Raw genomic sequence first — 13,508 nt, 5'->3', positions numbered from 1 at the left:
CAATGATGTTTCCCATGACAATTTCTATGACGACCAATCTATAAGAGACCACAAGGAGATGATGGAACGATTAGGAACTACACGTACGTTGTCAACTGAAATGGTCAAAGATTCTCGGAAAACGAAAGTTACTAATACAAACGGAAATGCGTCACTATTTAAAGAAGTTTTCACCTTTGAATTCACCAATCTATGATCGCAAGCCGATTCGATGGAATTTGAAGACTACTCGAGACTTTCGAAATGCTCTAACGAATGGAATTAAATATCATGCTAAAACGAATAATTGTTATCGATGTCGAGGAAAAGATCATTTCGTTAAAGATTGTCCTAAACTACCTCCAACGAATACCGGAACATCAACCTCGACCCATCATGAACGAAACAACAACAATGCTAAATCCATCACGCCCGTCAACATACGTACGATATTACATGATAAAGGACAAAGATGACGCCAACGCTGATATTATTTTGATTTAGCTCTCTCTCGCTTTAGAATCGAACTTCCCTTGATTTTATGTTTGTCGTCACATGTCATGTTATGATTTTCTACCCTAGATAGACTAGGCAAAGTTTAAGCTTTATTGTTTCCTTGAAAGAAGTTAAGTTAAGCACGGTGCGAACACAAAGATTTTGTGGATATGAATTGTTTTGAGGGATTTTCATGATTATGAAATCATAAAGGATGGTATAAATGTTAGAGTATTAAGATGAGTACAAGGATGTATTTCATGAGTGATGGATCACTAATTAAGTTGAGGTTATTTTAGATTTAAAGTGTTCAAGTTATGAATGATATTGATTTCAGGGTTACCTCCCCGTGCTATTCATGGTGAATATATTCATGTTTATAAGTACTAAAGTCTATTATATAGAAGATGATTGTTATGCCTTATGCCTCTATTAAGGAAGCTAAGAAGTTATACAGAAAAGTTATGAACCCAACATGAGTTATGATAAAGGATCCATTTGAGTTGACACATGAATAAGATCCTAAGGATTTTTATAGGCTATCAAGAAGAAGTCTGTCAATAAGGTTAAATGATAGAGTACCAAAAGAGCATGAGTTTGTATTTTTATAAGTGGCGAATCACCAATTAAATTGAGGTTATTCAAGGTTTAAAGCGTTCAAGTTATGATTGATTTATGAGTTACTTTCCCGCACCCTTCACAATGATTGTTTTATTATTGTAGGTACCTAACTATGTATTCAGATATGTTAAGGAAGCTAAGCTAGAACTTTTAAAAGTTATGCAAGAATATGATTTATGGTGAAAAGATGATATTGAATTTACACATGAAGTCCTAAGGATTATACCAACAGAAGTTATCAGAAATTAGTCTGTCAGTCAGGTTGATGGTATTCCTGGTTTACCTTTTCGCATCTTTGATAGGGATTATTTTTGTGTATTTGTCTAAAAGGATGCTCGATAATCTCCATAAAGGAAGTTGAACTAGAGAATGTAGGGTGTTGCAAAGATGTTATCTATGATTTATGGTGGAAACATGAACCTGAGTTTGCGTAAAGCTTTGAGGATCTTACCAAGGTAAGTTATCGAGAATTAGTCTGTCTATCAGGTTGATGGTATCAATGAAGGTTGTGAAATTCGGAAAGAATTATGATGATTGAGGAATGCAATGGAGTTGAGAATAGAGAATCGACAAAATGACATCTCTATAGGACCAGGTAGTCTGAACTGAGTTTTCTAGGAGCTAGATTGTTTATGATAAAGCACACTTGATGGCTTAGCGTTATCCGCAAAAATTCGAGATTTACTGATTTACAATATTAAGGATAAGTAACGAAGTCGTATGTTTAACGATATATTTCTAGTCACGTGATTGGCCTCGAACCCCTGCGACGAACGTAGTCAACGAAGTTATTCAACGTAGAAGAAAAGATCGGAGATCGAAACCAAAATGTATCGAATAAAGAAAGTCAACGACAAAGATTTATGCAGCAAAGGAGCCAATAGCAAATGAAAGTGAAATGTCTCTAATTATTCGCCCATGAACAATATGATGTATGAATGACTATGTTTTCTATAAATGATTACGTTATGGTCAACCATGCTCGTCTGTTAGATCAAATGATTATGAATGTTATGCTTATGTTGAATTTGAAATTTTCAATTTATGAATTATGCCTCTATGATAAGGATTATGTTTATGCTGACATGATTGTACTGGTAATCTAATGGTTATACGCGGATGCCGTCTTCGATGGAAGTTCTCCTGAGCTCAGAGTACGAGATTATTATAATAAATAACTTTTACAACTATTTGAGTATTGCAATTGATAGATAAATATTTATTTTCATTACATATACATATATTTTTAGAATTATAAATTTTGCATTAAAAACTACTATTTTTGGTGGAAAATATTTTCAAACAGGATCTCGCAAAGTAAAATAGGAGCCTAGTCTATGCTAACAAGTTTGCCCCTTTTATGTTCTTTGCTCCTAGATCCTATTATATGAAATCAAGTGGAGATACGAAAGACGATGGCGAGATGTAATTGACCTTAATGACAATTAAGGATCAATATATAATTTTGCCCCTTTTGCATTCTTTACTCTTCGATTCTAGGTCTCGAGTTGAAGCGGAGTCCTAAAAGATGATGGCGGAATGAAGGCTAGACATTGTCGGGATTGAAATAAAATTTTGAGATCTTGGTTTTAAAATAAAACATCATACTTTTATTCGAGCGTTTCTAATTTTCAACAAACATTTTATAAATCTAATTTTCAAGTTTCGAAGACGAAACTTTTTCTAAGGGGGTAAGAATGTAATACCCCGAATTTTTAAAACTCGATTAATTATGCTTAATTATTTTTATTTAGCTTAAAATCGTTTTAAAGCCTAAATTTGAACTTTATTTTAATTAACGAAGTTTTATTTCGCTTGAATTTTTAATATTGCTACAAGATTTATTTTTTCAGTTTATAATTTCATTTTCATATTTACAAGCTTAACGAACTTTTTAAATTTTAATTATTTTTCGGATTTCTAAATTTATTTTATTCGGAAACTAAAGTAATTATTTAACGTTCTTATTTTTATTCGGAAACTGAATTTATTTTTCGTTAACGATATTTATTATTATTTTTATTTTTATTTTTATAAAGAATTAATTTAGCTAAACATTTCTATTTTTAGTAGTTTCCTAAAATAGCAAAAAAAATTCTGAATTTTAGTCCAACCATGTGAAATTACTAAAATGCCCTCAAGGAACCAAAAATTCATTTTCCCCTCTTCCCTTGCTCTCCACGTATAAACCAGGAAGGAAATTTCCTTCCTTCCCTCAAATCAGTCCAAATTCAGATACTTGGACCCCAAGCACCTCATCTTGTTCTTCAATCTTCCTGTATACAAATTCCCTTCCAATTTCAGACATTCAACATCAAAAATCAATTACCAAAAACTGAAACTCTCACTCCCTTGCTCCTTTGTTCGAACCACCAGCAACCACCGTAGGCCACCACTGCATCCACCACTGACCACCACCATCCAACAACCACCTCAACCACCCTGACCGCCGTTGTCCCCCAGCACCACCATCGCACCACCATTACCCTCGCCCTATTCCTCCCCTCCTGCGTACCTCCCTGCCCCTCCTCTGCTTTCCTTTTTCCTTCCCCTTTTGCTGCACCACATCACGCAACCACAGCCACCATCGATTACCACCTCGACCACCACTGCTCGACCACCGCCCCAGCCACCTTCAACCACCACCGCACGCATCCCCTGCCCCTTTCCCGTGTCTTTCCTTCCTCTTTGCGGGACTGCTCCACCCACGCCACACACACCACCATCACCGTCCACCCTCACCACCTTATTCACCAACCTCCGCCGCCCATTTTTGCCGGCGAGCTGTCCTCCCCTCCGCCCAGAATCACCACGACACCACCCCTTAACCCCCTGCTCGTGCCCCTCTCTTTCTCTCTCTCGCCGTTCTGCCGCCACCAAGAAACCACAACCACCATCGCCTCCGGCGCGGGTTCGCGTGGCTGCGCCGCCCAGCTCAGCCGCCCTCCCTCCTCTCCTCTCCTCCTCCCCTTCCGCCTTCGTGCTCCTCTGCTTTGCATCCCCCTCGTTCGTGCGTTTCTTTCCAGAAAACCAAAATCAATATTTGGTTCTTGGTTTTACTCTTCTCAAAACCCACCACTAATTGGGCCCTTCTAAAGTGGGCTTTTGGGTAAGAAACTAATTTTCTATTTCTGATTTTGTAATCTATTTATTTTCATGTTTTAATAAACTTTTATGATATAATTACTAACTAATAAATTGTTTAATATTTTCAGGTTTTATTATCGATTTTAATAAAATAAATTACTAGCTTGATTTACCAAAAATCGAAATTATGTAATATTTCCATGTAGATCGATTTATGAAATATATAAGTATATTTCGATTAAAATTTCATTTAATAATAGCGTTTTCATTAAATTTCGAAAATATACTTTTTATTAAAATTCGTTAATTATAAATTCATTACTTATAAAATTTATTATTTATAAAGTATTGATTTAGATTATTTATCGTTGTAGTACTAATTCAATACTTTAATATTCTGAAAGAAACCGGACTTGGAGCTCAGGAAGAACGATCCATCAGACGGGAAATATAAAACTACGGTTGAGGTAACGGCTATTGCTAGTACCCGCAATCCCCTTATAAATGTATTATGAAATTATGACGTTATGATTGAATTTATGAATTAAATGTTTTGATGTGTTTTATGGATTGTGGGATGAAATATGATTTGATTGAATTGTTTCCTATAATATGATTTGATTGAGTTTTCTCATAAAATGATGTTTATGCAATGCTATGAAAGAAATGATATTTTTATTGATCCCAGGATCAAAATGATGATTTATGATATAAAAGGAGTTATGTTATTTCAACTGAAATACAAGCCAAGGCTTGGTAAAATTACATACAACATGATAAATGAAAGTGAAAGACCTGGTTTGTCCGGTGGTATATAAACTACCATCTTCCTATCTATCGGTCATGCATGCACCACGGACACCTGTCCACCCATGGATTACGAGCCCAGGCTCCCATGATTTATGAGCCCAGGCTCAGGGCCCAGGCCCATGTTACGATGATGAGCCCAGGCTCAGGGCCCAGGCCCAGTGGAGAATTCCTTCAAGGTTCGTACTTGCCGACAACTAGCATGTTAAATTGCAAAGTTTATGAATGACGTTTTCATTAAAAGTTTATGAATGAATTAAATATGATGTTTTATTAAATGTTTTACTTATTCTATTCTCCCTGTGTTATTAAATAAAATGAGTTGAAATGAATTTTACGTTGCTAGGGTAGTCATTACTGAGTCTTCGGCTCACCATTTTGTTTTCCATTTTAGGTACTGCGGGGACCGATGGAAACGAGTAGAGGCGAGGAATTTCACTTTAATATTATTTACCTAGTTTATGCTTAATGTTTTAATAGTTTAATTAAAGACTTTTAGTAAGTTATGTACTTTTACTTTGGGAATATAAAGGATTATTATGTTAATTTTGGAGGATTTAATAGCTTATGATTGATGGTTGCCTTGTGATTTCCAAGAGGAAATTACGGCAGGTAATGTCCCGACCAAATTAGGTTAATTCCGCTGCGAATCATGCTTTAATAAGTGATTTAGAGGTCGGGGCGTTACATAACCACTTAAAAATCTAACACATTATAATCATATCTAATAATAAAGATTAAAGTACATTACTTTATTTGATAAACAAACTAATAATTTAGAAAGAGTCAAAGAGCACTAAGTTAGCAATTAAAATTTTATTTCAAAATATTTTTATTCTATTATAGATTTCAAAAGTCAAAAATATGATTTTTATTTATATTAGAAAAACGTATATATGGTAAAATATGATACATAACATAAATAGACGAACTTGTTCACGAACATAAATGAACGAGTTGTTCATGAACATAAATGAACAAGTTGTTCATGAACAAGCATAGTTCATGTTCAAGCTCGTTTATTAAGCGAGCTTCAAAAGTTGTTCAAGGTCGGCTCGTTTAATAAATGAACGAACATGAACGAGCTTTAAACGAGCCCGAGTCCAATTCCGAGTAGTTTATTGACCGGCTCGACTCATTTATACCCCTGCTACTCTGCTAGTGGCTTGTGCCGTTGATCTCAACAACAACAACAAAATATATGTACTTTGTATTGTGCAACCCTACCATACTGGAATTAGGGACTTCACGGACAAGTACCAATTCAAGGAAGAAAAAAAAAGTGGATTGGAAAGTAAAAGGAGGGAATATGGGAATGGGGATAAATTAGGGACAAAACTGATTCAATAATCAGAACAAAATCTAATATTTGGGGCCCGCAAAATGGATGTTTTCACGAATCCATTGTGGACCTTGTGGTAGTGTTCAAACATTTTTTAGGGAGTTTTTTATTTGACACGAAAATTTTCAAAACATAGTTGTTCCCAAAATCGATATTTAACAATATGTATCACGGTAAAACAAACAAAAGTTAGGGTAAATTTGTACAATTTTTTCGTTTCAAATAAAATAAGTTAAAATAAATTCATATAGGTTCAGCTAAGTAAATTTATAGGAAATTACTCGAATAGAAAAGTCAATCATCTAAGAAATCTATACTACTCCGTATATTTAACAACAGACACATTTGCAAGAAATCTAGAGTGTCACATGTCTTTCCTTAAAAACATATTTATTTAACTTTTTGAAATTTCATTCTTTTTCCTTCTCCAATTTCATGCCCCTTCACCCCTAAAGAATTTCATGTCCCTTCACCACCAAAATGAATTCATGTCCCTTCACCTCCAATAAATTTCATGCCCTTTTTTTTCATATTTTATATTAATTTCAAGTAATATACCGAATTAATTTATTTTTGTTAGTGAAACACGAAATGAATTACATTTACAATCATTTTATGAATTGAAACATTAAAACTCCCTTTTAAAATATAACAAAAGTTGTACATGATACGAGATCAATACTAATTAAAACTAAATTACTCAAATGAATTAAATTTTCAATAATTAAAAAAAGAAAATTCTCAATTGCTTTTTAGGTGATAAAAAAGTTGAAGGACAAGGTATAGGTGATTGGAGCAACAAGGATTGGGTACTAATAATCATATCTGGGAAGCATGCTTTTGTACTACCAGTCAAGGGCGGAGACGGGGGGCGGGTAGGGAGCGGCTGCCCCCCCAAAGATAAAAAAAAAGCCATATGTATTAATAACTGTAAAAATAAATCATCAATTCCGCTTTGCTCTAGTGGTCAAAGGTTCATATTTGAACCCGTTGATACAAGGTTCAAACCCTATCTCCAGCAAATTTCTCGCCCCCCCCCCCCCCCCACCTACAAATCCTGGCTCCGCCACTGTTACCAGTGGTAGTATACTGGATTACTGGTATGCTTTTGTATACCCAGTGGTAGTATATTGGATTACTGGTAGTCTGGTATGATAAGATGAGCGAAGACCTGTGTAGCTGTGAGGGGGTCGAAAAAGCACGAGGCTAATGCGTGACCTCGTCCCTCGTGGGTGTGACGTTTCTTTTTGTCAAATCAAGTGTAATTGAATTTCCTGTGAGTTTACACCCAATTGACTAGTAATATAGGAGTCGCCATTCAGTTTTTAACGACAATGAGAAAAACTGACAAAACCCGGTTATCGTGACATAAAGGGAGTGCAATTATGTTTGACCACGACGGCCGTAGGTTCCCTTGCGATCCCTGGTGTGGGGATCTCTCAATATACACCCGCAAGGTAGAGATTGAGGGTTCGGGGGACTGTAACTACCGAGAGGAGTACTCGCTCTTCGATAACTCCAGAGGCAGGATATCCTTACTAGCTCAGCATAAATAATTGAAGGGACATGCGTTAACTATTAAACTAATCTGAGTTGATTTTAATAATATGCAATATATAATACTAGATCGAACGGGATTATCTGATTTAGATTGTATTAAGGGACCTAGCATGATAATCCAATTTCCCAAAAATATTATCTTTATTAGGCGTGATAGAACAATCAGATTTAATTAGTTTAACAGTTCATAAAAGGGCGAGGAAAGCAATTAAATCATGGAAAAGGGACACATTACGACGCACCCTTGAGAGGTGCGTCACGGTTCTCAGAAAACTAACCACTTTGACTTTGCTATTTCTCCTTTTATTTAACGAATCTCAAGATACGGGACAGGATACGTTCTGTTCGATTTTTGGATCGATTGCGACAGAACGCGTGATCAATTTCGCAGCGTGTTAGGCTTAGGGGTTGGAGTCAATACTCAGAATAATAATTGTGTGTTGTATTTTTCACGTCGAACTTGAGGCTATATTTATAGAAAAGAGTTCGTGGAAAGATAGAATTGTAGAACTCTAATCCACAAGGAATTAGGAAAGAACACGTCCCAGGTAATTTCAGCGCCCAGGGCTGGGCGCCGAAGATTTCGGCGCCCAGAGCCAGGCGTTGAAAATAGGGTCTGGGCCGTTTCTTTGTCAGATTCGGACTCTTAGAATCCGGAGTGCATGAGACTTAATCGAGTCTTTTAGTGCGTATTAATTTTATGACGGAATGCGTCAGGGCCCGTTACGAACTCTAGGCTCGTTAGGATTTTAATTTAATACGTAACTCTTATTTTCGAATCGTATTAGGAATAGGATTCTCTCGCAACTTCTATCTCATTCAGGATTTATGTTGGAGTGCAACACCTAATTCTGACAGGTTTCTATCTTTTATGACTTGCCACTTTTAACAACTGCCCATTACGGCAGTTACTATTTTTAGCAGGTTTCCATAAATAGCAGGTTTCTATAAATAGCAGGTTTCGGGTGAAATGAAAATGGTGATTGAGATTCGTTATTTTATAGGAGACGCGTTGTCAAGTGGAGATTTATGTTCTCATCATCGAACCTTCCCTTTCGGGAATGGGGACAAAAGTAGGTGTCTACAGTTAGCCCCCACTTTGACTGAGTCTTAGGGTAAGACGATGGTCAAAGTATTAGGCGGAGTGCGTCACACAAGTCATGGTGACCTATTTTTTGCGAGGGTCTCACGAGCCCCCGAGTGATAACATTTGACTTCAAGGTCATCACTAGAAGTGTCGACATATCCCTCACGTGTCATTGGGATTTGTCAACGGATAGTATAGAAACTCCCTCACTTTGTCATTGGAAGTATCTAAAGAAGCGTAGAAACTCCCTCACTTTGTCATTGGGAGTAGCTACAGATGTTTTCGAAATCAAAGCTATAAAGTGTAATTGGGCCTGGCCAAGCCCAACCACGAGGTAAAAGTGTTTTTAAAGATTCTCATTTTCAGGGCTAGCTAAACGAGAAAACCCCCTTGTTTTTATGGGACGTAAAACGAAGGAAAATCCAGCACATCGCTCTTTTTTGGAAAAAAATGGAAAACCAATCCTTTTAATTTTTGGAAAAGGGAAAACCAGAAAAAGTTATCGCTGCAGCGACTAAGGACCTGCGCGGTTAGTGGCGCAGACCCCGCCGGCTAAAGATGGCGAGCCTGTCCGCTAAGGGTGGACGCCCCATCCGAAAGAAGTGGACGAATCTGTTTTGAAGTTTGTTTGCTTTTTTTTGAAAATAAGGACCTACGCGGCTTGTGACGTAGACCCCGCCGGTTAAAGATGGCGAGCCTGTCCGCTAAGGGTGGATACCCCGTCCGATAGAAGTGGACGAATCTGTTTTTGAAATTTGAAAATAAGGACCTACGCGGTTTGTGACGTAGACCCCGCCGGCTAAAGATGGCGAACCTGTCCGCTAAGGGTGGACACTCCGTCCGATAGAAGTGGACGAATCTATTTTGAAATTTGTTTGTGCTTTTTGAAAATAAGGACCTACGTGGTTTGTGACGTAGACCCCGCCGGCTGAAGATGGCGAGCCTATTTTGAATTTGAAGACTTTATTTTTCGAAAACTGAGGACCTGCGCGGCTAGTGACGCAGACCCCGCCCGCTGAAGGTGGGCGAGCCCTGTCCGCTAATGGTGGACGCCCCGCTCGCTGGAGGTGAGCGAACCTGAATTCATCTTTTTGATTTGGGATTCGCGTGCCGCGGTCTTGCCTGATTGAGGTGGACAAGTCCCTATTTCATTTTTTTCTTGTGATTTCTCTTGAGAATTTCTTTTCATTCATTCTTGCAAGAGCGAATTCTTTCGAGGGATGCTCGGATTTAGTTGTAACCTGAATGTGGGTTTACAACGTGCTTAAACGGACCATTGTCTGGTGGTCATCTTCTTTCATGGTTTTGAGCTAGTCTTTATGGCTCAATTTTGCCATTACCCGGGTCCTTGATTAGGGGACTATGTATAAGTATCAACGGCGACCTTTGTCTTGAGGTCGTAATCCGGTTTTATTTTTTTGAGACATCCAAACATGGGACTTCGTACAGCGTAGTCTGGGAATATTGTTTTAACTTTGCATAATATATATTTTCCTTCGAGCCCCCAAACACTCGTGCTTGACGGTCATTTCTTGTCAAAGAGGTTCCTTAGGGATACGCATTCTGTAATGTCCTTGAACTGTTTGGGATTGTGCTCGTAAGTGCGAGCGATCTTTGTAGTGGTGTGCTACTCTTAACAAAGCCGTGAGGTGGGACTTTCAGTAAAGAAATCGGCAATTTTCAAGCCGAATGAATATGGCAGGGCCCTATAGAAGTCAGAGCTGTTTTTTTGGGTCTGAGATCATTTTCGGCGCCCATGCCTGGGCGTTAAAGGTTTCGGCGCCCAGCGCTGGGCGCTGATAATAATTTCTGGCGAGGTTTCTTGATGACACAGTTGGCCTCTTGTTCGTTCGTTTTCTTTTTTTTCTTTTGAACGCGTTCGTAAATGTTCGATACTTAGAAAAGATGATATGTATGTGTGAATGAGCGTTCATAGAATGGCCGTTGTGTGCGGTCCATTAATCAGTTTGTTTGAATCATTTTTTTTGAGCAATGACTGATTTTGAATAGTTTGCTTAGAAGCTTAATAGGGTTCAGGCCCATTCACGAGGTGGGCTCAAACATCGTGCCCTTTCGATTGTTCAAACATTTGCTTCGAGATTTTTTTTATTTTTCTATGGTTGTTTCGTAGCTTGGAGCCCCCAAGTATGCATGCTGGGATGCTTCCTTTTGGCGTACGATTTTTGTAGGTTCTTTCGAGAAATATGCCTTGGGGTTCCGCTCGTGTAGGTGCGAGCTATCGGTAATGTTTTGCTACCTTTAATCCTTAATGTAGAAGTCGTGGGGCTTGCATTTTGAATTTAGGCGATTAGTAGTCTTTGCCTCTTACTCTTGGCCGTGTCCGCATTAGTGCAATATGCCTTACTCTTTTTTCTTAGACTTGTACCGTGGGATGGTTGAACTTATGGTGCGACGTAGGCTTGTGTGGCCTAACAGCGTGTCTTAGAACATTCCTCCAGGTGTTGGGATATCATTATTATTTTTTGCATTTGAGTACTTCATCACGTCTCGTTCAGGTGCTCGAACAAGTGTAGCATCTTCTTGCGCGCGTGCGCACGACTCATTACTTCGTTTGATGCGAGGATTCATGGATGTTTTTTTTTTGTTTTTATACCTGGGAAAATTTGGCAAGCCGAAAGAATCAGCGCCCAGGCTGGGGCGTTAAAGATATCGGCGCCCAGCTCTGGGCGTTGAAAATGATTTCTGGGCAGAATTTGACAGTTTTTTTTTTATCCTTGATTTTTCTTTTGCTTTTGCTTTGGAACAACGTAGACTGTGTAACGGGTGCTTGTAGGGCGAGCGTTATGTGCAGTAGTTGGATCGGAGTTTCGGTGACTCGCGATTTTCAGTTACCCTTGTTAGTGGGGTGACTTTATATATTCTAAGTGGTGCTTAGAATTTGGGAGGGGTTGTAGCCATTCTAAGGTTCGTTTTACACGATTGACCTTAGGATTGTGCCCTTATGACGTGTGTATAGCATTAGCGTCGAGAATTTGCGATAAAATCGTCATTTCGACCATTTTTAGAGTGTTTTTCTCATGCCCCCCAATTGTAGCTACGGGATTGGCTTGGTGCTATAATGCTTGGAATACGTTTTTATGCATTCATGGTGACACGGATCATGAATAGTTTGAACCAGACTCGTTTAGTGCGAGGTATGTTCGAGTAGTGATTTGCTACTTCTCTTGCAAATGTCGTATTGTGCGACATTGCTATGGTCAAGGTAGTCACATGTTAAAGTGTTCCTTGACCAAAAGTTAGGTGCCTTTCTTTACCCATAATCATATTTAGAAATTCTTTTGACTCACTTGCAACACCGAGATAAACGCACACTTAGCTTAAACCAACGACACTTTGTTATGAAGAAGTCTTTGAAAATCATTTGAAATCCGAGTCGTACTGTGTACAATCCGGGGTGTCCTAAGTAGGTTGAATTATAGAAGGGTTCGTACAAGATTACGTGAGTGAATCAAAATTCTGTTACGATTTTTGGAATGCTGTCTAAGGATTTGCTGGAAGCCAGGGTGCAGGCGTCAAGATATACTTGTGCCCGTTCGGCATATGCTTTAGGCTTTTAGGGCCATCTTTTCCAGAGTTGCGGGAATATAAACCGTTTTCAAATTGACTTAGATTTACTTGGTGTATGTCTGCACAAAAGGTCAAGGTATACTTAGTTCTTTCCCTAGCTCTTTCATTTCAATTTCTTAGCCCCCAGTTGCTATTATGTCTTCCCATTAATGATGCTTTTAGATTTCGCTTTTAGATGCCCGTGTCATATATCTGAGTAGGGTGAGCCTTGGTTAAGTGCCAAGTCCTATTGACAATGTATGATTTTTTTCTTAAAGGGGATTCGCAAGCATTTGAATTACCATGAACGGGTGCCCTGAGTCCGAAGGATTGATGGGGCGATGCCGTAAAGCAATTCTCTTTATTGCAAGCTTACTGCCTTTACTACTTGTTGGCGATTATGACTGTGTCTAGTGGTGAAAGAAGGTCTTTAAGTGAGTTAGTTCGCTTTAGGGAGGGTCAAGCCGAGTACTTTAGAGGTCATGGATGCTTGCGCTAGCCCCCATTCAATTGAGGCAGAGCGATCTTTTGAGTCTTGGCTAAGTGCCTAGGAGTGTGAGTGCTCCTTCTGGCAAGGGTACATGCCCTTATTATTTTTCGATGTGTGCTCATTTTGGCATCTTGATGACTTGGATTCTTCCTTTGACTTAAATTTTTCTTTCGACTTGGATTGCAAGTAATTAAATTTCAATAAAGGACTATTTTTTATTCTTGTTTTTCTATAGGCTTTAATATTTTTGCAAATTGGTTGGACCGAATCATGGATTGCTTACGTATCCGCCTTAAATAGATTTAATTTGGAATCAGGTCTTGCGTAGTTCTTAGCCAGAAAATGGTTTCTTAGAATACCGATTTTAAACAAGTACGTTCTGAGGTGGAATCGTAATGTTTGAAATAGGATGAGATAAGTGAAGTTCATTATTATTTTAATCTGCTGCTTTGCCGTAAGCCAAAAATTTGTTA

The sequence above is a fragment of the Spinacia oleracea genome, chromosome 4 (assembly GCF_020520425.1).
Source record: "Spinacia oleracea cultivar Varoflay chromosome 4, BTI_SOV_V1, whole genome shotgun sequence".
NCBI lineage: Eukaryota > Viridiplantae > Streptophyta > Magnoliopsida > Caryophyllales > Amaranthaceae > Spinacia > Spinacia oleracea.
This window is presented reverse-complemented; position numbering follows the sequence as displayed.